At 36.5% G+C, this 27,341-nt stretch overlaps 1 pseudogene; it reads right to left on the bottom strand.

Annotated features, from left to right (window-relative positions):
- LOC113278771 lies at positions 1-26,646 on the bottom strand (annotated as a pseudogene).
- Between the last annotated feature and the right edge of the window lie 695 nt (positions 26,647-27,341).

Below are 27,341 nucleotides of genomic sequence, written 5' to 3'. Positions count from 1 at the left end.
CTAGTATAAGCTTACAACTGTAAAATCGTAAATAAGTAACAAAACCAAAAATGAAAATGAAATCAACAGCCCCATTTCTGGAACCTTGCAACCGCTGCGGTACGGATGCACGGGATGTGAGTTCCGGGAATCTGTAATATTTTTAAGTGAGCAAGTATGATTACATCGACTAGGACGAACAACTCTCAGAATACTGTTGTTTGTTAAGAAGAAAACATCGTTGTTGTTATCGGTACCCATTGATAATAAGTAACCCACACTGGGTAATGAACTTTCTTCGGCCAAGTTACACTGTAGTGGAGAGTCATAAGCACAACCAAAGGAAATCTCAGAAGTACTGAAATTCCCACTATTTATTGGGCTCTCTGTGCCTACCCACATACCACTCCCATACAAATCCGCATACAAGTATCTGAGATTGATTTTTGCAATAACATGATTAAGAAACAACAAGTAATTCTAGATAAATTATGAGATAGTAGGAAACTTACCTTCCATACATGCATGGATCAGTTTTGGAACGATAGAAGTAACCACCTGTGATAGCTGCAGATCCCTCGTTCGCATTTACACTAGAATGCGCATATCCCATTACAAGGGGATATAGTTTTCGATGCTAATAGTTTTGTTTCCTTGTTTGGTAGAGTTTGGAGGATGAGCGATAGTTGTACCCTCATAATCTCGCCATCCGTAGTTTCCACCCTTAGTTATAAGATTCACCTCTTCATATTTATCCTACAACATTTTATATACTTAGTAACAACTAGTTGTTAGCAACATGAAAGAAGAGAAGTGGAAAAATTGTCCACGAACCTGCCCACAATCCCCACAAAGAAAGTAATAAGGCCTTTCAGAGTCGAAACTTATTGAGACACGTGACTGAGACTGATTAGGAAAGTCTCAGTTAAGTACGTCTCCTAGAGACTGTTTAGGAAAGTCTTATATTTGAGACTTCTAAACACGGTAACAAATCCGAGAATGTTTAGGAATGTACTTTGATTAGGACTCTTTATATTAGTCAAGAGTTAGAGCCGTGTGAGGAAGTTATTTCTTCCCTAAGTATGAACCATATATTTATATGTATGAACGTATTGTAAAAGGAGAACAAGTTAATAAAAAGATATAATATCAAATTCTTAACATGGCATCGAGAGCCAGTTTTGAAACCTAAAAAAAAAAAAAAACTAGAGATGGTTAATGAGATTGAATCGTCAAAAGGGAAGGTGATGGAATATGATACGCAGAAGAAGAATCCTGTATATCATCTAGGATCGAGTGATGGACCAGGAACTATCATAACTCCAATAGTTATGAGAGGGAATAATTATGATGAATGGGCTAGAGCCATAAGAAGATCGCTGATAGCCAAGAGAAAATATGGTTTCATTGATGGAACTATCAAGCGACCTGAAGATCCGGATCAGTTAGAAGATTGGATAGCAGTGCAATCAACGTTGGTGTCATGGATTGGTAACACGTTGGAATTGTCGGTAAGATCAACCCTGGGAGATTATGAGGATGCAAGTCTATTATGGGCACACCTGAAGAGAAGATTTTGTGTTGTTAGTGGAACAAGAATATGTCAACTAAAAGCATCTTTAAGTGAATGCAAACAGAAGAAAACAGAGGGAGTTGCTATATATTTTGGCAGATTGAACAAAATATGGGATGAGATGGTGACTTATATGAAGATACCGCAATGCAAGTGTGGACAGTGTACATGTAATATCGCATCTCAGGTAAGTATGTTAAGAGAAGAAGATTTCTTGCACTATTTTCTGATTGGGTTAGATTCTGTATACAGTTCTTTGCGTGAACAATTGCTTGCAAGGGAACCATTGCCGTCTGTAGATGTTGCATATCAAGCCATTGTGAACTCAGAACGCCTAAAGATTGGAGATGGAGTAGTACCTACAGAGATGCAAGAGAATATTGTGTCCTTCAAAGTGCAAGCTGATCAACGCCTACTTAATAGTGCTTATGATCCCACCAAGTACTGCAAAACTTGCAGCAGACAAGGACACTCAGATGATGGGGGTTTTAAAATCATTGGATATCCAGAATGGTGGGGAGACAGACCAAAGAATGGCAGAGGAGGAAGAACTGGAGGAAGAGGACGTGCTGGTAAAGGAGGTAGAGGACAAGGAGGGAATCCTGTCCGTGCTCATAACCTGCAAGTTTCGGCAGCAAAGGATAGTGCTGGTACGTCATCAGCTGATGAAGCATGTCTAGTAGGAGTAACAGCTGCACAAGTACAACAGGTGATGGAGTTTTTAAACTCAAGAAAGTCGGGTTCTCATCTACAAGGTAAAACGAATGAAACGTCTTGGATTGTTGACACAGGAGCAACAAACCATGTTACGTATGAACTTCTTAACATGATAAATGTAAGAGATATTAGGGCATGTTCAGTTGGATTGCCTGATGGAAAGTATGCATCCTCTGAGAAAACATGAACAGTGATTCTTCCTGGTGGATTGAAACTTAAAAACGTGCTTTATGTGCCTAAGATAACCTGCAACCTAATTTCAGTCACACAACTTATTGATGAGATGAGTTGTATTCTTCAGTGTACTAACAAATTATGTCTTATACAGGACCGGTCTACGAGGAGGATGATTGGAGTGGCTGAGAGACAAGGTGGACTATATATTTTCCGTGGTGTGCCGCATGTTGAAGTTATGGCTGTGCGTGAAGATACATATGAGTTGTGGCATCAACGTATGGGACACCCTTCAGAGAAAGTTTTGCAGAAGGTGCAAGGTGTGAGTAGATTAATCAAAAAGAATAATGATGCTTGTGATATTTGTCCTCGGGCAAAGCATCGTAGAAGCAGTTTTTCTAGTAGTTTGAGTAAATCAGATTGTATTTTTGATTTAGTTCACACAGATTTATGGGGTCCTTATAAGATCCCTTCATCATGTGGAGCTCAATATTTTCTGACAATAGTGGATGATTTTTCAAGAGGTGTTTGGATTTATTTAATTCAGAATAAAACAGAAGTTGAATCAAAATTTCGTGAATTTGTTGCTCTTGTGAAGCGTCAATTTAACAAAGATATTAAAATTGTTAGAAGTGATAATGGAACGGAATTTAATGCATTGCGTGGTTATTTTAAGACTAATGGAATAGTCTTTGAGACGTCATGTGTAGGTACTCCTCAACAAAATGGAAGAGTGGAGAGAAAACATCAACATATAATGAATGTAGCAAGGGCTTTAAGATTTCAAGCAAGCTTGCCGAAATGGTTGTGGGGAGAGTGTGCATTGACAGCAGCACTTGATAAATCGTACGCCTACACCTATCCTAAATAATAAAACACCATATGAAGTATTGTTTGGAAAACCACCTATATATAAACAGTTGAAGGTGTTTGGGTGCTTGTGCTATGTACATGATCAAAATAGTAAAGGAGATAAGTTTGCTAGTCGAGGACGGAGGTGTGTGTTTCTTGGCTACCCATATGGTAAGAAGGCATGGCAAGTTTATGATCTAGACACAAGAAAATTTATGGTGTCTCGAGATGTGAAATTTGTGAGACACAATTTCCATTTAAGACTGAGTTGAATGGTAAAACAGTGGAGACGGACATTATGAGGAGCTCTAGAAGTCATATAGCGACTGATGTTGCTGGGACTACAGCTGAGACTGATCGTAATGGTGAAGAGTGATGATGAAGAGTGTCTATCTGCTGGTGGTGAAGAAACTGCAGGAAAACAGCGACAGATAGATGGAGATATCGCAGTACAAACTGCGGCACCTGCTGAAGATGTCTCTGTTCAGCGTCAGCTACAGCGTCAGAATTCTGCTGTTGAGAACAATGATGAACAAGCTACGGATGCTGCTGTTGTGAATGAAGATTTAGGAAAGGGGAAGCGTCAGAAGATTCCCTCGAGTAGGCTTAAAGGTTTTGTGACATGCACCATTAGAGAAAATAGTCCATCTCACTCTCAATCATCACAGTCATCATCCTCAGGTACACCTTATCCTTTGACATATTTGTTAGTTGTGACAGGTTTTCGGACATGCATAAAAATTATATTGCTGCAATATCGCAAAGTCTGAGCCGAGGAATTTCAGAGAGGCAATGAAACATCCAGGCTGGAGGAAAGCAATGGCGGAAGAAATACGGGCCTTAGAAGAACAAGGCACATGGGATCTAACAGAACTGCCACCTGGTAAGAAAGCTTTAGGAAGTAAGTGGATATATACGGAAAAATATGATGAAAACGGGAATTTGGTACGTCTAAAGGCGAGACTTGTGATTTTTGGAAATCATCAAGTTGAAGGATTAGATTACAATGAGACATTTGCACCAGTGGCAAAGATGACAACGGTTCGTATGTTCTTGGCTGTAGCTGCAGCTAAACAGTGGTATGTGCATCAGATGGATGTGCATAATGCGTTCCTACATGGAGATTTGGAAGAGGAAGTATATATGAAAATACCACCAGGATTTGCTAAGGGTAATCCGAATATGGTGTAAGATGAAGAAATCGTTGTATGGCTAAAACAAGCACCGCGGTGTTGGTTTGCGAAGCTATCAACTGCATTGAAGAATTATGGGTTTCGGCAATCGTACTCAGATTATTCTCTTTTTACTATGATGAAGGGGAAGATGCAACTTAATGTGCTGGTGTATGTTGATGATTTAATTATTGCAGGGAATGATCTAGTTGCGCTTACACAATTTAAAGCGTACTTGGGTCAATGTTTCAAGATGAAAGATTTAGGAAAATTAAAATACTTCCTAGGTTTGGAAGTGGCTCGTAGTAAACGAGGTTTCTACATATGCCAGAGGAAATACGCGTTGGATATTATAATGGAGGCAGGTTTATTGGGTGCGAAACCTGCAGAATTTCCTATTGAAACCAATCATCGTCTTGCTTTAGCAACAGGAGATTTGCTTTGTGATGTAGAAAAGTATAGAAGATTGGTTGGACGTTTGATATATTTATCTGTCACCAGACCAGATCTTGCTTACTCAGTGCATATCTTGTCTCAGTTTATGCAACGACCAAGAATGGAGCATTGGGAAGCAGCACTTCGTGTGGTTAGATATTTGAAAAAGAATCCTGGACAAGGAATTCTGTTGCGCTCTGATAGTAGTTTAACCTTGAGAGGTTGGTGTGATTCAAATTGGGCAAGTTGTCCTTTAACTAGGCGTTCACTGACAGGATGGTTTATTTGTTTTGGAGATTCGCCAGTATCTTGGAAGACTAAAAAGCAACCAACTGTGTCTCGTAGCTCGGCTGAAGCGGAATATCGTTCCATGGCGGCGGCTACATGTGAATTGAAATGGTTGAAACAATTACTCAGTGATTTGAGAGTTTATCATCCACAAGCGATGAATCTTCTTTGCGATAGTCAATCAGCTTTATATATTGCGAAGAACCTTGTTTTTCATGAAAGAACAAAACACATTGAAGTGGACTGTCATCTAGTAAGGGATGCGGTAATACAAAAGATTATTCTACCTTCTTATACTCCTACCACAATGCAGTTGGCGGATATATTCACAAAGTCGTTGGGAAAAGCTCAGTTCCATGCTAATTTATCCAAGATGGGCATTTGTGACCTGCATGCTCCGTCTTGAGGGGGGGTATTGAGACACGTGACTGAGACTGATTAGGAAAGTCTCAGTTAAGTACGTCTCCTAGAGACTGTTTAGGAAAGTCTTATATTTGAGACTTCTAAACACGGTAACAAATCCGAGAATCCGAGACTGTTTAGGAATGTACTTTGATTAGGACTCTTTATATTAATCAAGAGTTAGAGCCGTGTGAGGAAGTTATTTCTTCCCTAAGTATGAACCATATATTTATATGTATGAACGTATTGTAAAAGGAGAACAAGTTAATAAAAAGATATAATATCAAATTCTTAACAAAACTACATCGCCAAGGATTGCTAAGGCCTAATGACCAAATTTCAGGCAGCAACTATTTGTCACCATAATAAGGGTTGTCACTTGGAATAGAATAATTTCCCCACGGCTGAAACTTACTTGTTTCTTTTGAAACTTGAAATTGCTTGCAATCAGTAGCAAAATGAAATGAAAATCACAACAGAACTAGAATGAAAAGCATAACAATTTGTTAACTTACTGGGTATTTGATCAATGTCAAACCTCAAAATCTTCCCCAGCAGTGATTTCTTGTTTTGTGCAAAATTGTAAGGATCGGTTCTAGCTTCATTATCCCCCGTCGTTAAGTATAAATACCCATCAGGTCCAAATAGTATTTGGCCACCATGAAATGTGGTATACGCAAGCCCCATGGTGAAGATCCTTCGCACTTCCGTTGGATTTGCTCTCATTACCTTAAAAATAAACAAATTTTTAACATGGTTTTGCCAGAGTTTGCAGAAATAATAACCAGAAGACACACAAGTTATAAATACCAAGGATGGATCTGATAATGAGCTGCCATTAGCAGTAAACTCTGAAACAACTGAATGGTACTGGCAAGGCTTAGCTCCATTACGAGGACTTAACTTCGAAGGGTCACAGTTAACATCTGTATTGCATGAACATCTTCCGTAACAGCCAGACCATTTAACGTTATCACAATTATAAGAAGCAAAAAATCGCCCGTTTTGTGCAAATTTCGGATGGAATGCGATACTCAGAAGCCCAAGCTCGCTCTCAACATAAACTATATCCGTTATATCTAAAAATGGATTGGATTCGTCGGTGGTAAGCATTTCCTCTCCAGATCCTTGTTCAGGAACCATTGTTAACCAAACTTTACCATGTATGTTGGCCAGGAAAACATGGTTGGATCCGTCGGGATGAGCAGCCATATCAAGGTATGATCCATTTGCAATTTTCTCAAGGCATATACCTTTTGGTGGTCGTGGATGAGTTTCAGTACTAGCTGTTGATGGGAGAAGAAGCAGTTGCAAGCAAAGACAAAAGCAAGAGGAAAGTAGTTGCTTCACCCATTTTAATTTCTGAACATCTTCCAGGCCGGAATGAAACACTAGTCTCTTCGGTACCTATAGTATCCAGGTGATCACATTTACTATCACAAGGTCAGCTTAAGATTTTGGAGTAAGAGACTAACAATTCTTAATATATTCCTCATGAATAATTTAAAAATCTAATGGTCAAGCTTAATTTGTAGTTTATACTTTGTACCTCGATTTAGGAATTTAGTGGTCTAGTCTTCTTTGACTCTTCTTAAATCTCTCACAATCCCAAACATCCATGCACACTTCGAAATATTCAATTCGAGCTTCACATGCAATGCCCAAGCCATAAAATCAACATATTTTATCTATTGAAAAAAATGTTTCGATGGTTGGTCAGTTCAGGATTGCATAAAACCCGGAGTAGAATTTAAAAAACGATTTTTTGGGCAATCTTCTTTTTTGTTTTTAAATTTAAGGTACCATCAGTTTATTTTTGATAAGTTATTTAAAGTAATTTGAGTACACCCTTATCTGTATATTTATATTAATATCAAAATGATCCTTTCTAATTAAGTTAGTGAAATAATTAGTTAGTCTAATGGTCAATTAGAGATTATGTTAAGTTAATTAGAGCGATTAGTGAGGTTAAATAACTTGTTATTGGGAGAGAAGAAGAAGATGATGGTCGTGGAAAAATAATAATTTTTTCTTGAGACGGGTGAATATTGCTTGACTTGGCAAACCGAATGATGTTTTGGGTACTTAGACAAACTTCAAAGTTAGTTAATGTTGTTTGATTTGGCCTAAACTCTCGAAAAATCGAAAAAAAAATTTAATAAATTTTGCTAGGTCAACTAAGTTCGGCTACAATTTCTGAAGAATAAGAAGCCGAATTTACCTGCTGGTGTAGTTCGGTTAGTTTATCTTCAAACCCAGGTAACCGAACCCACCTTTAATGGAGTTTTGCAAAGTTAGGATATCCAGATTCCAGGATAGATAACCGAACTTTTAGGATGGGGTTTACAGAGTGTTGTTCGGTTTATTCGATTTCATTAGATTTTGTAGCCGAACTTTTGGAAGAAATATGAGAAAAAACACAAGTGGTAAGTTCGGCATGATCGCAAAGTTTATAAAACACTGCCGAACTCTTCGTTCGGTTAGCAAAGGAATTTCTCCTTAACCGAACTTATTATCCAGGTTTTCAGAGTAAAGTTCGGTCAGGAATTTTTTTTGCGATTTAACCGAACTCAACATTTGGCTATACAGAGAAGAGTTAGGGTTTGAAAAAAAATTGCGACTCAACCGAACTCAGGAGTTCAGTTAGGAACAAAAAAATAATCTTAGCGGAAGTGTTCTTCATCTATAAAAGCTCAGTTGTAAAACTAGATCTTTTTTCAAAATTATCCTAACCGAACTTACTACTGTAACTTCTATTTTCTACCTATTTTAATGACTACTACTCAAAATTTTCAAACAATAACGAATTAGAAGTATTGGGTTTGTGGGAAAATACTTATGGACGGATTTGTTTACAAAAGATTGATTAATCGACGATAAAAATTCAATGAATTGACGAGCCGATGAAAATTTGATGATTTTGATTAGATTTGTATATGACCAGGTTTAGATAATCAAAAATTGATTAAGAAGAGAAACATGTCGATTGTGGAATAGAGGAAGAAGAAGTTATAGATTACTTATAATTTTAATTAGGTTAAAGGGTATGAAAAAGTGGGGGTCTAACAACCATCCCAAACTTTTCGTTGTATGGACAAACTCCAAAACACTTTGCAAGTGAATAGACTAGATAGTCAGACTTCAAACTTGAAAAAAGTGTTTCTAAGATTTATATCTCAAATTCTCAATTCAATCCACAATCAGCAAATAGAATTTGCGAGCCCAATTGAATATAAGACAAATAACTTGAATGGTACCAAAGACCAATGTTCAAGTGCTAATCAAACCAATCAACAACCAAAGATTGGATTTCATTGATTATTTTTAACGCACAACCTGTGATATTTCAATTATATACGAAATATAATGTGAAATAGAAATAACACAGACACCAGAAATTTTGTTAACGAGGAAATCGCAAATGCAAAAAAAACTCGGGACCTAGTCCAGATTGAACACCATACTGTACTAAGCCGCTACAACCACTAGACTACTACAAGATAACTTCGGACTGGAATGTAGTTGAGCCCTAACCAATATCACACTGATCAAGGTACAGTCGCGTTCCCTTACGCCTCTTGAACCACGCCGGATTCTGCGCACTTGATTCCCTTAGTGGATCTCACCCACAGCCAAGAGTTTCTTCAACCCAAAGAAGAAGACTTTAAGAACAAATCTGTATCACATAAAAAATTCCGAAATAGATGAATCTGTCTCCCACAGATATACCTATGATTTTTGTTCCGTATTTTGATAAATCAAGGAGAACAGGAACCAATTGATACACCAGACTTATATTCCTGAAGAACAGCCTAGTAATATCAATCACCTCACAATAATCTTAATTGTATGGTAGCGAAACAAAATATTGTGGAATCACAAACGATGAGACGAAGATGTTTGTGACTTCTTTTAATGTTTCCTATCAGAGATATAAAATCTCGATCAAGTCTTAGAAAATATAGTACTCAACAAGATAGATACAACAAGATCAAAACACCCAACTACAGAGAAAATAGTTGGGTTTGGCTTCACAATCCCAATGAAGTCTTTACGTCGTTAACCTACGGGGTTTTGATAAAAACCTAAGGTTAAAGGAGAATCGACTCTAGTCGCAAATAGTAACACACATAAGGTGTGGGGATTAGGTTTTCAAGTTACTAGAGTTCTCCCTTATATAATTTTCAAATCAGGGTTTGCAATCTAAGTTACCTTGGTAACAAAGCATTCAATATTCACCATTAGATGGAACCTGATTAAAACTCAAACCAATATACTTAGATCGTTAGATCAACTTAGCTTGTTACACACTACTGAAATGCACCTTCATTTAGGTTTAGGCAACCGTACCTAAACGTGTACACCTTGTTGGTTCATTCATAGTCAACCAAAGTTAACAACATGAGCACTTTCTTCTCAACCATATTCATCTCTACCCATACTAGTTCAAATGAGTCAAATGAAACTAGTTCTTTGGAGATGATTCAATTTATATACAATCTCATAAAAGTATAAAGGACATAATTGAACCATGTTCGGTTTTCGTTGATTCACATAAATCAACCATGAACAATTATAGACACGGTTTGCAAGTAATTGAATCCCTTATAATTTATTGAATAGTTCATGTTATATAAAAACCAAATTTCGAACATATCTCATTAAGGTATGCAAACGGGTACGCAAACCTTAATGACCCGGAGCGGCGTTGGATTTTGCCAGTATGCGTACGGGTACGCATACCTGATGTCTCATCAGACTCCAGCAGAAAAAGTCGGACCCATACCTTACGCAAGTACGCATACATGTACGTGTACTGGGTACTCGATTTTTCATAAGCCAATGGGTACGCATACGGGTATGCATACTATGACTCCAAGACATGGATGACACACATGCAAGCATGCACACTATGTAAACCAATAGATGCTCTATTCTCCTTTCCAATCACTGAAATATTCTTATAATGACCATAATAGTTGCTTACCACAAACTAAAATATCTAAGCCATTTTCAAATAATCGAAATTATGATCATTCCATGAAACATTCCGAGTCACATAACTTTGTAATTTTCATATGATCATCTTTTGACTTTCGTCAAGTACGAGATGAACTTGGTTGAATCTAAAAGCTTACCGACATATATTTAGAGAAACAGATAAGCGAGTTAACACTCAGCTCGAAATATCAATTATGCATAAAGAAATCTATATAGCTAAAACGACTGTTTCTCAAGAAGGAGATAGAGAGGATGGACTTTTCAAGTGAAAAAAATGAGTTCAAGTCTCCACATACCTTTTGTCGAAGAAGTTTCACAAGTTCTGCTTGATAGTTCTTCGTCTTCAATCGATGAACTCCGTGAAGTATAGGCTCAACCACACTTTCTATCCTATCAGAGACTTAGCTATATGTATACTAGAAATCAAGACTTATTGTTTTTGACAATTAAACTTGACAAAAAATCTTGAGATAGCAACGCTTACGAGTTCGACCGAGCAGTGCTCTAATAATATCTCCCTTTGTCAATTTTAGTGACAAAACTATCAATACATATGGATTACAAAAAAAGATAAATTTGTAGCTTCTCATCGACATGCTTGATCTCCTTGGTTCTTCAACAAAACTCGAAATCTTTGTCACTTCCAAGTACGCCATGATCCTAAAGTGTTCATTTCAGCATAATAGTTGTTGAAGTTCCGTATCCATAACAATATATAAAAACAGGAAGTTTTCGTATTGTTATACAGTGTCAAAGTATTATTACGCATCATCAAAGTTGAATTGCACCAACAACTTCGACAACAATACTATGGTGATATGTATCACCCCCCCTTAATCAATACTTCATCTCATATGAAAACCGCTCCCCCTTACATAATGATCCGTAAACCATATGTATTTGCAGTGTGACTACAAAATAATTCTCCCCTTTTTGTCAATAAAAATTGGCACAGGTACGAAAATTTGGCAGGATCCTAATGAAATTTCCATAGAGATACTTCATGATCAAAAGCGAACATACCAACTTATTTAGATGTTATCAAATAATCGAAACTAATTGCATTCATCAAGGAGTTTATAAAGATGCAAGATAACCCCTGTAATATTCCATAGCTGCACTCCCCACAAAGATTTGCTATTAAGCACAAGTTCAAAAAACAACTCTCCCCCATAAAATGGCATTCCCGAGAGAACAAAAAGAGCGACCTTACTTTTATACGAAAAGAAGGATTTCTTTTGGACGAAATCAAATCATAAGAATATGAATTTGTAACCCAAAAGTCATCAATTAAACTAACCACAAGCGAACCTATGATTATTTTAATTGGAAATGCTCACATAAAATATATTACGGAGACGCACAATATATACACAAGATGTGGATCAGGAAAAGACCAATACTGCGGAATATTCAAAGATTCATTCTATTTTTCATCACTATTTGCACAATGACATCTAATAGACAAAATCTTCGAAAAAAAAGTTCATCATATCTTCCATCAATATTTGCATATGAAATATTAGGCTTAACTTTCATCTTTGTCAAAATTTTAATCATTCTTTTGTCAAAATAAATTGACATATGAATAACACAACTTTCGACAGTGTATGGGACGAAACAGTTCACGGACGCAAACAACATATCCCATAACAGTTTGCAATATATAAAATCAAAAAAGATTAATACTGCAAAAACCATCTTCCAAATAACATTTAAGATTTAAATAAATAAATCTAAAAACATTTCAAGATGAAAATTGTTTGAAATAGCAACGTGTAATCACAAAATAAGCTATTCCAAACCCTAGTAATACTTCTTAATCATAAAACATAAAATTCTCATAAGAAGTTTCCTAGACGTTATTCAAGCAAGAACTAGAAACATGTTTCACTTACTTTGAATACTCTTCTCATATTATCTATACTCCTCAAGTTCTTCGTCGATTAAATCAATTCTGGATTCAATATTATCCATCTTGTCTTCAAGTCTTTTGGTTGACGGTTCAAGTTCACTCTTCAAAGCACGAACTTGCTCTAAGACAAGATCCATAGTTAACGAGAGTTTTTCAACAAGAGAGGCAGAAGGATTCATATTAGCATAGGAATCAAGTTTGTCACGAAACATCTCATTATCAGAAGAATCAAAACGAACTTTCTTAGAGGGAAACATGACGGTCCAAACATCATATTCCTTACTGGAAAGGCTTAATGAGGACATGATAAAAGATACAAATGAAATGCTTGCTTGAGGAAAAAAATATCTTCCAAAATATATAGAAGAAGATGGAATAAAAAAATTCCCGAAACGACCCTTTGACCAAAACCCTAGCAGGATTCTAAAAAACTACAAAGGACTTCATCAAAAAAAAAAATCACGTACACAAACGATTTACTTTCTCCAGAAACAATATAGAACACAAACGTCTCAAAAGATAATCAAGCAGAGAAATTCTCACCCTTTAGAAAGATCAAGGTTCTTGTCCAAGGAAAGAGCAAGAACAATCTCAAAAGAATTACAGACTGTAATTTCTCCCATCAAGTATATGATCGGGAGGTTTTTCTGGTGATATAGATAAATCTGTTGATTCCTGTTTCCGAGTCCTCATTATTGGAGAGAAATTTCTAGATGACATCTTCCTTTCCAGTAATAAACTGAAACCCTTGTCTATCGATTTTCGTAAACTATGAACTGTTCCAATAATCCCTTTAGAAATTGATGAATATTTCTTGTGAGATTTTTTATTTTTCTTCTGAAAAGAATTAGAAGAAAAGTTTCCAGGAACCTTTGTACAAATCATCTCTGATCTACCATGTTTTTTACACAGTCCAGAATCAGAGATAGTTGTCATATTGAGTTTTACCATGTCCTTCTTGTTTGAAGAGGAATTAGAACATGTCGTACTCTTAGGTATCCTTTGCTGATGTGAGTTTATCGAGGCTAGTCGAACTTTCTCTTTATGAATGCAAGTTGTTGCAGTTTTCTGTCTTAACATCTTCAGTTAATGTTCCAGATTCTCAATCCTTTTAATTCACGCTTCCTTTTCCAGGTGAAACTTACTCTTGGTAGAGTGGAGAGTCTTGGTTAAAAGATTAATTCTTTCTTCTGGTGAGGCATGATTGTCTATCATGGAAAAATCAAAACTGTTGAACAGATACATATTATCATCAGCATAGTGCGTGAGAGAACCATCATAGATTTCCTCCTCTGGAAAATATTCAAGAGTTTCCATCTATGCTTTGGTTATTTCACTAGCACCTTTATGACAGGTCGAAATATGATGTCCGCATACTTCTTTATTATAGTTTCTATGAAATTTCTTATCCACATTATTGATTGAGGAGATTTTACGAGACTTTGTTTTTCTCCGTCTAAGAGATTTCTTTAATTGTTGTACAAACAGTGAAAGAGTTGAGTTAAAGCAATTCTCGTCTTTTAAATCAATCAATTCGGGATACAAATACTTGGCATTAGGTGTAGAACATGAGTTGCAACACTTGGAACGCCATTTTCTCTTGCTTAGTTCGCTATCGAAAATCTTAAGCTTTCCAACAAGAGTATTTATGGAAAGAGTGTTAAGATTATTTCCTTCAATGATGACATGTTTCTTAGAATCGTATCTGGTAGGCAACCATATGAGAATCTTCATTACAATGTCCCTTTCAGGGACAGCCTTTACCCAATGCAAAAGATGCATTAACAATTTCAGACACTTTGTGATTAAACTCATCAAATGAATCCGCGTCTTCCATATGAATGTTTTCCCAATCGGAACATAGGTTCTGAAGCCTAGCTTCCTTTTTAGAAGTATTCCCTTCGAATACAGTTTCTAAAATATCCCAAGCATCTTTAGACCGAGAGCACATGGTCACATGATGCTGAAGATTGGCGTGGATGATTGCATTTAAACCGTCAGAATGTAGCAAGTATCTCGACAAGATCATAATCACCAATATCCTTTTCAACAGTTACACCATATATTGTAACTAAAGGAGGATTATAGCCATTAACAATATGAACCCATGATTGAAAATCTCGCGCTTGAATAAAAGCACGCGTAGCAATTTTCCACCATAAATGGTTCGTTCCATCGATGACTAGTGGTACGTTTATGGAGATAGAATTTCTGTCCATATTTAAATCACAACAAACACAGACTTATGAGGTTGTAAACGTGTTTGCCTGCTATGATACTAATTGAAAAAGCGGGGATCTTACAACCAACCCAAACTTTTCGTTTAGCAATCTGTATGGACAAACTCCAAAACACTTTGCAAGTGAATCGACTAGACAGTCAAACTTCAAACTTGAAAAAAGTGTTTCTAAGAGTATATATCTCAAATTCTCAATTCAATCCGCAATCATCAAATAGAATTTGCGAGACCGATTGAATATAAGAGAAATAACTTGAACGATACCAAAGACCAATGTTCAAGTGCTAATCAAACCAATCAACAAACAACGGTTGGATTTTTAATTGATTAGTCTTAACGCACAACCTGTGATATTTCAATTACATATGAAATATAATGCGGAATAGAAATAACACAGACACCATAAATTTTGTTAACGAGGAAACCAAAAATACAGAAAAACCCCGGGACCTAGTCCAGATTGAACACCATACGATATTAAGCCGCTACAGACACTAGCCTACTACAAGATAACTTCAGATTGGAATGTCGTTGATCCCTAACCAATATCACACTGATCAAGGTATAGTCACGTTCCCTTACACCTCTTGAACCACGTCGGATTCTGTGCACTTGATTCCCTTAGTTGATCTCACCCACAACCAAGAGTTGCTTCAACCCAAAGAAGAACACTTTAAGAAAAAATCTGTATCACACAGAAAAGTATGAAATAGATGAATCTGTCTCCCACAGATATACCTATGATTTTTGTTCTGTCTTTTGATAAATCTAGGTGAACAGGAACCAATTGATACAACTGGCTTATATTCCCGAAGAACGTCCTAGTAATATCAATTACCTCATAATAATCTTAATCGTACGGTAGCGAAACAAAATATAGTGGAATCAAAAACGATGAGACAAATATATTTATGACTTCTTTTAATCTTGCCTATCAGAGATATAAAATCTCGATCAAGTCTTAGAAAAGATAGTACTTTAAACAATACATACAACAAGATCAGAACACGCAACTACAGAGAAAATAATCGGGTCTGGCTTCACAATCCCAATGAAGTCTTCAAGTCGTTAACCTACGGGGTTTTGATAAAAACCTAAGGTTAAAGGACAATCGACTCTAGTCATAACTAGTAACACACATGAGGTGTGGGGATTAGGTTTCCCAGTTGCTAGAGTTCTCCCTTATATAGTTTTGAAATCATGGATTGCAATCTAAGTTACCTTGGTAACAAAGCATTCAATATTCCCCGTTAGATGAAACCTGATTAAAACTCAGGATAATATACTTAGACTGTTAGACAACTTGGATTGTTACACACAATTGAAATGTACCTTTATTTAGGTTTGGTTAACCGTACCTAAACTTCTACACCTTGTTGGTTCATTCATAGCCAACCAAAATTAACCACATGAGCACTTTCTTCTCAACCATATTCATCTCTACTAATACTAGTTCAAATGACTCAAATGAAACTAGTTCTTTGGATATGATTCAATTGCTATACAATCTCATAGAAGTATAAAAGACACAATTGAACCATGTTCGATTTTTTTTTATTCACATAAATTAACCATGAAAAATTATAGCCACGGTTTGCAAGTAATTGCATCCTTATAATTTATTGAATAGCTCATGTTATATAAAAAACGAATTTAGAACATATCGCATTAAGGTATGAAAATGGATACGCAAACCTTAATGACCCGGACCGGCGTTGGATATCTCATTAGACTCCATCATAAAAATTCGGATCTATACCTTACGCAAGTACGCGTACAAGTACGTGTACTGGGCACTCGATTTTTCATAAGCCAATGGGTACGCATACGGGTATGCATACTATGACTCTCAGACATCGATTACACACATGCAAGCACACACACTATGTAAAGCAATGGATTCTCTATTCTAATTTTCAATCAATGAAACATTCTTATAATGACCACAATAGTTGTTTACCATAAACTAAAGTATCTAAGCCATTTTTCAGATGATCTAAATTATGATCATTCCAAGTCACATAACTTGGCAATTTTTCATATGATCATCTTTTAACTTTCGTCAAGTACGAGATGAACTTGATTGAAGATAAAAACTTACCAACATATATTTCGAGAAACAGATAAACGAGTTAACACTCAGCTCGAAATATCAATTATGCATACAGAAATCTATATAGCTAAAACGACTGTGTCTCAAGAAGGAGATAGATATTATGGACTATTCAAGTGAAAAAGATGATTTCAAGTCTCCGCATACCTTTTTTCGAAGAAGTTCCACATGTTCTGCTTGATAGTTCTTCGTCTTCAATTGATGAACTCCATGAAACTAGGCTCAACCACGCTTTGTGCTCTATCCGATACTTAGTTATATGTAGACTAGAAATCAAGACTTATAGTTTTGACAATTAAACTTGACAAACAAGCTTGAGATAGCAACGCATGCGAGTTCGAACGAGCAGTGCTCTATCATGGTACACTAGTCATCTCCACTTTTTTGGACACCCCTTATAACTATAGGCCAGGTGGACAAATCAAATCATGGTCCCCCAAAGGAACAGTGGTGCCCAAAAAAATCGTTCATTTTAAATGCCTATATGTATAGAGTTTCCCGTGTTCTCAGTTCCTTTGGGATTTAGGAAGAGTTGGATCGGGAACTAGGACTTTAGCCGGAAGGTCTAAGCCAAGAAGAATACCCATTCCATGTGTGATAGCGGAAGAGTGAGTTTTCGAATTTTTACAAGTCTTTTTCTTTGGGAAATAATCGTTTCGTCCTTTTTTAGGTGGTCTTAAGTCTGTTTGGTCCTTTTGGAAAACACGTTTTCTTTTTGGTCCATAATTATTTGAAAATATAAAACGGACAAAAGTAGCCTTCCGTGTTATTTCCTACTTATTTTCGTATAAAAGTTCATTGTGTTTGATGAAGTATCAGAGTTCATTATTTTAAATGCACACCTAATTAAACCAAACTAAATCACATATGATAACATAGTTCATTCTGTAAAACGAACACAACGCAAAACTTCATTATTATGACAAAGAGGAGTTCATTCTTTATAATGAACACACAACAAGAACAAACCAAATTCAAACTAGAATATAGTTCATTCTTTAAAATAAACACATAACAAAAATTTCGTTATTATGAATAAAAAAAGAATTCATTCTTTCAAATGAACACCTAATCAAAACAAACTAAATCAAGATAAAATAGAGTTCATTCTTAAAAATGAATACATTACAAAAAAAATAGAGTTCATTCTTTCAAATGAACACCTAATCAAAACAAACTAAATCAAGACTAAAATAGAGTTCGTTCTTAAACATGAAAAACAAAGTTCATTCTTTCAAATGACCACATAACAAAACATTCATTATTATGAAGAAAAAGAAGAGTTAGTTTTTCGAATGAACACCTAACCAAAAATACATATCTAAAAATTCATCATCTTCATTGTCTTCAACGACAACGAAAAAGAAGAAAACATAGAATAAGATGATCAATGTACTTCATCATCTTTATCGTCTTCAACATCAGTAGAGAAGAATAAAAATCGAGTTCATTCTAATCAATGAACTTCATCAAATTCATCATTTCATCATCAAACACGTGTATATAGGAAGATACGTGTAGAGCATGCGGACAAAGTCATCAAAGCATGATGACACACTCCCATAGCCAAGAAGCCCGTCCCGTCAACGTGGGATATTCTCCCGAACAAATCTAAGGGCAGAAGTTAAAAGATGTACCGGTAACACGATGTACTGCGGAGCACCAAATAACTCCCAAAGAGTTACTTTATCTCATCCCCAAAAGAAGCCAAGATCAACGGTGGAGAGAAGGTGTACTGACACGGACGTGATAGGGGCAGAAGACACTTGCCTGACACGAGCAGGCGCCTCAACTACCCGCATTAAACACTCTGAGCAGCATACGTGTCGATCAACCCGTGGAACGAATGAGGATGACTCTGCGTGATGAAGTAATGAACGAAGACCCCCGCGTGATGGACACAAAACACAAGAAGATAAGGTTCCAACGGCCCTCATAAATGGGTCCCACACTCTAACCCTATAAATACCCCCTCTCCACCAAAAGTGGGGGGATCGGAAAAATGATGGAGAGAAGGGGAGAGAGATTATGAGTGTAAGTTAGCCCTTTATAATACACAGACCTATGTAAACCCCAAGTCACTCGACTATCTTTGTAACCATCAAGTATATAGTGAAACAACAACCCCGTGGATGTAGGCCTTAGTGCTGAACCACGTAAATCCCAGTCTTATTTACATTTCAGCACTTTATTTTCTGCCTAACGCTCCATAAGTTTTACTTTTATGCTTCGTTTTCTTTATCTTCCCCTGCGGAAACGCCACTCGCGATGTTCTTAGATGAGGCTATGATAAACCCGAAGGTTTTGAGCCAAGGAATCAATGCCATTGTATTATCAGCGCGAGTCTGTACCTAGAGTGCGAACATTGTTTGTGAATATTTAGTCTCCTTCTTGATTTACGTGTTCACACAGGTAGACCTAGCATTGTTGGTTTTTTCCCGGAAATATTTGGTGTACCGCAAATAATGTACCGTGACGGCACCGTGATATTTGGTGAGAGAGAAAAAAATATGGTGAACCCCCCCTTTAAACCCTTTCTAATCCCAATGCAGAGAAACGTTGTTGGAAGCGCACGATCCCCTTTCGGAACACACCACTGTACAAAAATTCGGTGTGTCTATCATCACTCGTTTTCTCCACCGTCAAAGATCGAGTGGGACCTACGTGACTTTTGGCACTCCTGTGGGACCTTTGGCTGACCCAATCTTGAAATTGAATGGTTTAAATAGCTCACCAACATGACTGGTTTAACTCGTCCGTCTCTTTCCTTTTAAACGATCCGATCGAAATTTATAGAGTCCCCCACTCTCTCAAAGTCACAGCAGTTCCATCAAAAAATTATCCGAGGAAAAAACTTAGAATTCATCATTATCATCTGCTTGTTTGGCTCTTACAATCAAATCAACAATCACAAGGATTTCTTATTAAAACCATTTGATTTTGGGGGAGAGATTAGAATTTAAAGATTCACAAACATCTAATAGGCTCAGAAAATGGACATGGTGCCACTATCGTGACCCTTTACCACCAACATTGTTAGTGAATTTATTATCACCCATCCAGGTCTAGGTTTAGCCGTTAGGTTTGAAATTTCAATCTTTTACCAGTGCCGGAGGCGGGGGTGGCTTACTATAACATGCCTCAACAGTAAAGCGCGAAGGTTGCGCAATACTGAAGTTGTAGCCTGGTTGATGAAGTTGCATAGTCCGACGATGTAGCGCCATTATGGCCAAGACAAAAATGGCTACTTAGCACATGTAATACATTTTGCAAAGCATAACTACCAAGAACAGGTGTGACACCAATTGGCTTGAAAACACAAAAGGTGGCGGTTGAAGTTGACGGTTATGAAAACTACTTGGACACTTGGATGTCCAAGGCTTGTGCAAGCAGTTACACAGAAATTTTGGCCTGATCCTAGCGGTATAAATAGGCTAGAGGTTAATAAGATTAGTGTTGTTCAATTGAGAGAGGAACCACTGATTTGTAAAGGGTGTTAGGCATTCACCAAGAGGGTGAGTGGCATGTTTTGGTCCATGTGATGGACGAGTTTTGTAATTTTCCTTTGATGCAATAAAATGGATTAATTGTGTCATGTCTTTGGGTTTATGATGTTGTTGATTTTGTGAGTTGATCATTTGGTTTGATGCATGGCAAACATCTTATGCTTATGGGGGCATGAAGAGTTAGGGAGAAAGAAGAAAGACTTCCGCTGTGCAAAGCCTTTAGAGTGAAGGCAGATGCGTACTTTGATGCAAGGATGAGTATTTGTGGGTGAAGTTGATTCACTGAACCACATAGTATCACCGGTCATGTCGCATGAAAATTTTAGGCGATTAAATGGGCATGTCACAGCTGGTATCAGAGCCATGTTTGGGGACACGGTTCTTGATTTTTCTCTCTTTTACTCAAGTTGGTGTCATTTGTTTGTCAAATTCAGTGAAGAACTATTTGGGTTAGTATGGAGACTAGAAAAAGTTGGTCTTGTGTGTAAAGATCAATTGGAAAGAACTTTGAAGCTTGAAGTAGAAACATGCCAATAAAGTTCATTGCAAAGGTGCTTAAATTCTATTCCAAAGTGTTAGATGAACATGCGAGAATCATTGGAAACCGGGTTTTTCAAGTGATGGCATAACATAACTAAGGAGTATGCTGACTTCTATGGTGCAAGTCAGGTGCTTAAGTCCATGTTTCTCACAAGTATGTGAAGATTATGCATTAAGAATGCATATTCTCGTAGTGTTATCAGTAGCGAGTACATTAAATGTTGTAATTGGAATTTTGCAAAAATTCTTGGATGCAAAGATGATGTTGGCCTTTGCAATGGAAAACACAATTGAGAACCTGTCTATGCGATAGAAGCGAAGGTGTTTCATTGTATCCAGTTGGTGGAAGGTTAAAATTATCTCTCTCGAATGCATGTACCTTAGTGGTAATCCGAAGTCTGGTTGAGAACCAGCAAATTTTGTGGCAATATTATACCATGAAAGAAGAATTGCACGACCAATTCTTATCTAGTATTAAGTTTATGGAAAGGCTGGAGAAATGAACGTAAGTTAGGAGAAAACGGATACACCACGGTCTTGCGTTTGCAAAGATTTGTTCATTGATGCTAGATGTGCACAAGGAGTGTGCTTTGACAGACGCATTTATATGTCTATTTTCATCTCTACTGTGTATATTGTTAGTACCCATTTTTGTACTTATTATGGTATTTTATTTGTTTGTAGGTATTTTTGGGCAATAAACGTTTTTGGAAAAATCGACTCGAAAAGTTGTCTAAAACACCCGGAGGACACGTGTTATTTGGAATCTCAATTTGGATAAGGGGCACCCCCAATTACTATGGGGCACCCATCTGATATTCACACCCCCGACTGTTGGATAAGGGATGACCTTCTTCTTTATTTGAATTCCAATTTTGGTGGGAAACAACAGTCACCAAGCAGAATTAAGGTTGAGAATTTGGAGGAGTTTTAGAGAGACTCAACGGCTGAATTTTATTGGGTTTGTTCCTATAATATTAACAGGCGTGGTGTCATCGTTAAAATCTATCCAGTTTGGTTGAATAATCAATTTTGAGATAGATCAGAGTTCACGAGAAAACCCGAGGTTTATTCGCTCTCTTCCCGTGACTGCAGCTTGTTTGACTCGATCGAGATACAAGTTTCAAACAATTGAGTGTGTCTACTGAGTAATATCACACATACAGGGAAAATAAAGGAAGTTGTTGGTAAAACAGGGAAGTATGGAGTTATTCACGGGATATCATGAATCGTCGTGAATTTGAGACATGCACTGCTCGAGTTTGGAGGAATTGGGACACTGTCTGGAGCGTGCGAGAGATAAAAAAAAAGGAGAGTTTTTTGCTGACAGGCGTGTGAAGAAGAAATTATAAGAAATAATCCCGTGAGAATATTTTCCTTTTACTACGGAGATTTTATGAGAGAAGATTCTTGTCTCTGCGGAGGATAAAAAGGGTCTTTGGGTAGCAAAGGGGTGAGTCGAAAGTTTGGGGAAGATTTGGGAGGCTGCAGAGCCGAGAGGACGAATTGCAGAGAAGTTTCTCTGCTGGTGGAGGGAAGAAGAAAACGAAGAACAAAAACCTGTCGAAGAAAGTTGTTGGAAATTGTCGCATATACTCGAAAGTTTGCAACACCTTTCTAGCGACTGCGGAATATTAACTACATCACTTCTCTTTTATCGTTCATTTTGTGACGATTTTTGTGCGTAGTAATTTCTTGTTTTATACCATTTTCTCTTTTTCTCTCCATTGTAAACATCATTTGATCTATAAATAAATCATTTGAGCGTGTGTCCATGACAAGGAGCTAAACCCAATCCTTGGGGCTATTGAGGAAGCCATTGTTTCGGTAAAAATGATACATTTCTATTTTAAATTAATTATTTCAATTATATTATGATTTTTGCATTGAACTAAAAAATGGGTTATATGATTTTCATTAGTTAGGTATATTTTCTCTTAATAGAATATGCTTGCTTTAGGGTTTTGATATTATATGCTTGGATTAACATCTACTCTTTTGAAAATCTACATATCTAGAAAAAACTATTAGAATCAATTTGAATGTTGAAGTTTCATAATTATTATTTTATTAAATCACTAATATCGATCAATGATGAAATCCTAGCCCCAGTCTCTCCATAATTTTTACACCACCTTTTTAATTGAGTTTGTTATTTTCATTTATAAATATTAAATCTAAAAAATCTTCTTTCACGAGTCTTTAACGAACCTCATACTACAACATCATTTAAAAATACCATCAATATTTGGCGCCGCCGACGGGGATTTGTTTTTAGGTATATTTTTTAGGCTTTTTTTTTTTATTTATTTCATTTGTTTTTTTTACGTTTATTTAGGTGTGTCTTTGTATTACAAGTTTGAAGTTGGATACTAAACACTTGGAATCAAAGCTTAAAGAGAAGGAAAAAGACAAAAAAAAAGGATTTAGTTATTATTATTATTATATATTTTTTTATTTTTTTAGATATTATTTTTGTAATTGTAGTAGAAAATCTTTGTAATTTTCTTTTTATTTTTGTACTTTACTTTAGACTCTGGACTTTTGGACTTATTTTTAAACCCTACTGAAGGTTAATCTTAAAATAAAAACTGTTTACAGGGAAAAATAACGATTACGATATCGTCTCGGACCCTCAGGTTTGCACACTGACATTGGACTCGGTGGCCCAAGTCGACTATAGCGGTTCTTCGCCCGTCTGGTACGGGAGGTAAAATTTCTAATCACCCGTGAATCTCCTGTCAGCGGGTTTACTGTATTCCTTCATTTGCATATATGTTGAGGAATTGAAAACGACTGCTTTAATTTCCTAGTAAGGGGCAAGGAATGGCCATACAAGATAAGGGTTCGGATTCATCATAGTTCTCTTCTTGCCTGCCTTAGGAAAACGATACTTAACGCGAACCTAAGCTTTAAAATTTGGAATAGAACGAGACTGATAGGGTAACGATATTAATAGGAAAATCGTTCGAAAAATATTGGTTGCTCTTTAAGAATTCTTTGAAGTTCATGAAGGTTTCTGTAAATTAAATGTGCCACCTTGTAATGCAGGTGAGACCTTGGGTATCAAAGCTCCACTGAGCTTCCCTCGTCTCTATTCAACTTACTTTAACTCGGATTGATTCCAGAGAAGTTTGCTCAAATTGCAACGAATTACGTTTCGAAAGATAGAAGCTGGTCTAGAAACAATCTAAGTGGAGCCATCATGCTTATTTTGCTAGAAATCTTTAGGTTTTCTTTGGTGGGGTCAGCATGTTGTGTGTTTGCTTAGAACATCCCTTCCTTGTTAGGATTTTTTTCCCCTAGTGTATGCCTGAGGTCATTAGACAACAGGCTTGGAAAAGAGACTCTCTAGGTCGATTGATTAGTGAAAAACCTTGTAGTTCTTCTTGTGTAAGAGGGGAGCTCGAGGATTCTTCTTTTGAGAGCCTGTTTTCGGAAATTTCAGCTTTGAAAGCTGGACACTTAGTGAAGAGAGCACTCCTATTCCTTTGGTAGTACTAGAAATGGCGACTTTGAAAGCTTTTTTGAACCCAACTAGGACCTCTCGTCCTAGAACCGAAGCCAAGATGAACCTATCCTAATGGACTGAGATACCGTTCTAACTAATATCAACAAACTGGCATACACAAGGAGATCAGTGGTCGATAAACGTAACTCTAGATCAACTCAAATGGCATATACGAGGGAACCAGTGGTCGATTTTATTGAATTTATCCCGATTGGTTTGATGGTCTGGTCTCAAATTTTTTTCATTTTTCATTTTCCATTTTTCGATTTTTTTTTTTTGAATATCTCAATCACTCTATTTCACCCTAGCAATGGTAACAACTTGAATCGTGAGCCCCATTAAATTACTTAAAAGAAAAGAAAAATAAAAACAGAAAGTGAAAAGGACTCAATGAGATATGGCGAAACTACCATGTTATTTCTTACACCTGAGATTTGTGCTTGTATGAATAGACTCTATAGATGTTTCCATCTAGTCAGATTGGTTCCTCAACTCTTATAACCAAGATGCTTCCATCCACTTATATTGGTTAGTGCCATCCTTAGTAGGCATAAATTTCTAGGCTCGGGAGTTTATTTATTGCAACTAAAAAGTTTCTCCCATACCCCCAAACTTAAATCTAACATTGTCTTCAATAGTCTAAAGATGAAATTAAAAGCATGAACAAGGAGAAAATGTTACCATTTGAAGCAAAAGAGTTAAGGAAATATATTATCGTGTTGCATGAGAATGGGTTACCTCCCAAGAAGTGCTAAGTTTAAAGTCTTCAGCCAGACATTGGAAAGGATTAGTCACCTCAAATCGTATAACAGTAGCCGGAATAACAATGGGTATTCAAAACCAAATAGAGCTGACCAAAGGAAACTGAATTAAACCAACAAAATGATCAAGACTAGCATGCCCTTACCTAGTTTCCTGATTAAGAAATTTATATCTAATTTTGGTTCAGGTAAAGGTTCTATGAAAGGGTCTAAATAAAATATTTTCATTGGTTGCGTTTCATCATAGGTGGAATCCGAATCATTAGGTCCTAGAGTCTATAAAAACTCATATAAGAACTTAGAATCACAAAATAATAACCTAAATAATTGAGGATCCTCTAAGTCAATCAGGTTTGACTTACATAGTTGACCACAATGAGAGTAGTGGACATTCTTAACCAAATATGTCGATTCTAATTTCCTAAAGCATTTAGGTTTAGTCTCACAACTTAATATTCGACATATTTGAAATATAAAGGTTCCCACATTTGGAAGAAAACTATTTGGTGGGAAAACAAAGTCAATCTGGGTATCATAGCCTGGGAAAACCACATCAACCAGAGGATGGGTTTCTAACAACAGAACTTCTTCCTGGACATCATTAGGTTCCGGAAAACGAGTATGAAGGTAATATTGTAAAATGGTCGAGGCACAGATATCAAGTCCTAAGTGAGGGGACTTTCTGAGAGTTAAAGCTAAGGCACTAGGAAAGTGATAATCAGCCCCAAACTTAGAGTTTTCAATGTCTCTAGTCACAATCTCCATAATTTCTAGATCATCAAATTCTTGAAAATGGTCAATTGATTCTTCTAAGTCATTATCAACATCCTCACTTATCTCTACGAGTTTATCTTCTTTTAAGAAGAGTGTTTCTAACTCGAAAGACTTTAAAATAGTACTTTCAGAGTAAACTCTTTCCTCTAAACCACAATCATATAAAGAATCATAAGAGAAAGTTTCTAGTAAAGGCTCATTAACTAAGGTGTTAATCATAGTTACTTCCTCCGATCCACTGATAAGTTCATCAAATAATGGATTCTCCAATACTCTACAGGCTAAAGGATCATGAACTACATCGTCTAACGGTGGTATCCCTGATCAAATCCTCTTCCTTTTGAATATGTGAATAATCATAAAAAATATTTGGATTTGAACTAGAAATAATATAATCATTATAAATCTCAATTGGATTAATAGATTCCTGATCACTGTGCCTACATATGTATGATTCTTCATCAACATTATCTTCATCATAATCATCATGAACCTCATCTAAAGTAGTGTCACCAATTATAACCTCATCATCTTGATTGGGTGAATAATGACTATCCTCATTTTCAAGGGCGAAATTGGGGAAACTATTTTGGAATTTAATACTTTCTTGAGCAAATTTTTTCGCCATCCTATTTGAACTCTCAATAAATTGCTTGAGAGCCTCTTCTAGTGACATCTTAGTTGATTTCACCATGGACTCTTTTGGAAGCAGAATATTATAAGTTTTTTCCATTGATTCATTAAAACTCTTGAGAGCCTCTTCTAGAGAATTAAATGGATTGTTTTGCTCGTAAGACCTGTGGGTATGTGCATAGTAATTGGGATCACCATGGTATGGACTATAACTTTCAAAAGTTTGGCGTTCCCAACCACTATTCACACTATGGTCATAAAAAAGATGATGTCCATATTCAAATTCAGGTCGATATTCATTGTATTGGATTCTATCTTACCAGTTCGACATTCTTAAATTCTACACAATCACAAACAAGGCTGAGTCGACCAAATCAAACCTATAGAATCTACCAAACAACAAGCATGATGGTTCGCTTTAGATTGTTTTTAGACCAGCTTCTATATTTCTAAAGGGAATTCGTTGCAATTTGAGCAAAACTCTTTGGAATCTATCCGAGTTAAAGTAAGTGAAACAGAGATGAGGGAAGCTCAATGGAGATTTGATACCCAAGGCCTCACCGTCATTACAAGGCAGTACGCTTCAACTTACATTAAACATCATGAACTTCAAAGTATGCTTAAAGAGCAACCAATATTTTTCGAATGATTTTCCTATTAATCTCGTTAACCTATCGTTCTCGTTCTATTCAAAATTTTAAGCTTAGGTTCCCGTTTGGTATTGTTTTCCTAAGGAGGGAAAGAAGAGAAAAGTGA

Source organism: Papaver somniferum, chromosome 5, assembly GCF_003573695.1.
Source record: "Papaver somniferum cultivar HN1 chromosome 5, ASM357369v1, whole genome shotgun sequence".
In the NCBI taxonomy this organism is placed as follows: domain Eukaryota; kingdom Viridiplantae; phylum Streptophyta; class Magnoliopsida; order Ranunculales; family Papaveraceae; genus Papaver; species Papaver somniferum.
Note: the sequence above shows the minus strand (reverse complement) of the source record. Positions and strands in the feature narration are given on the sequence as shown.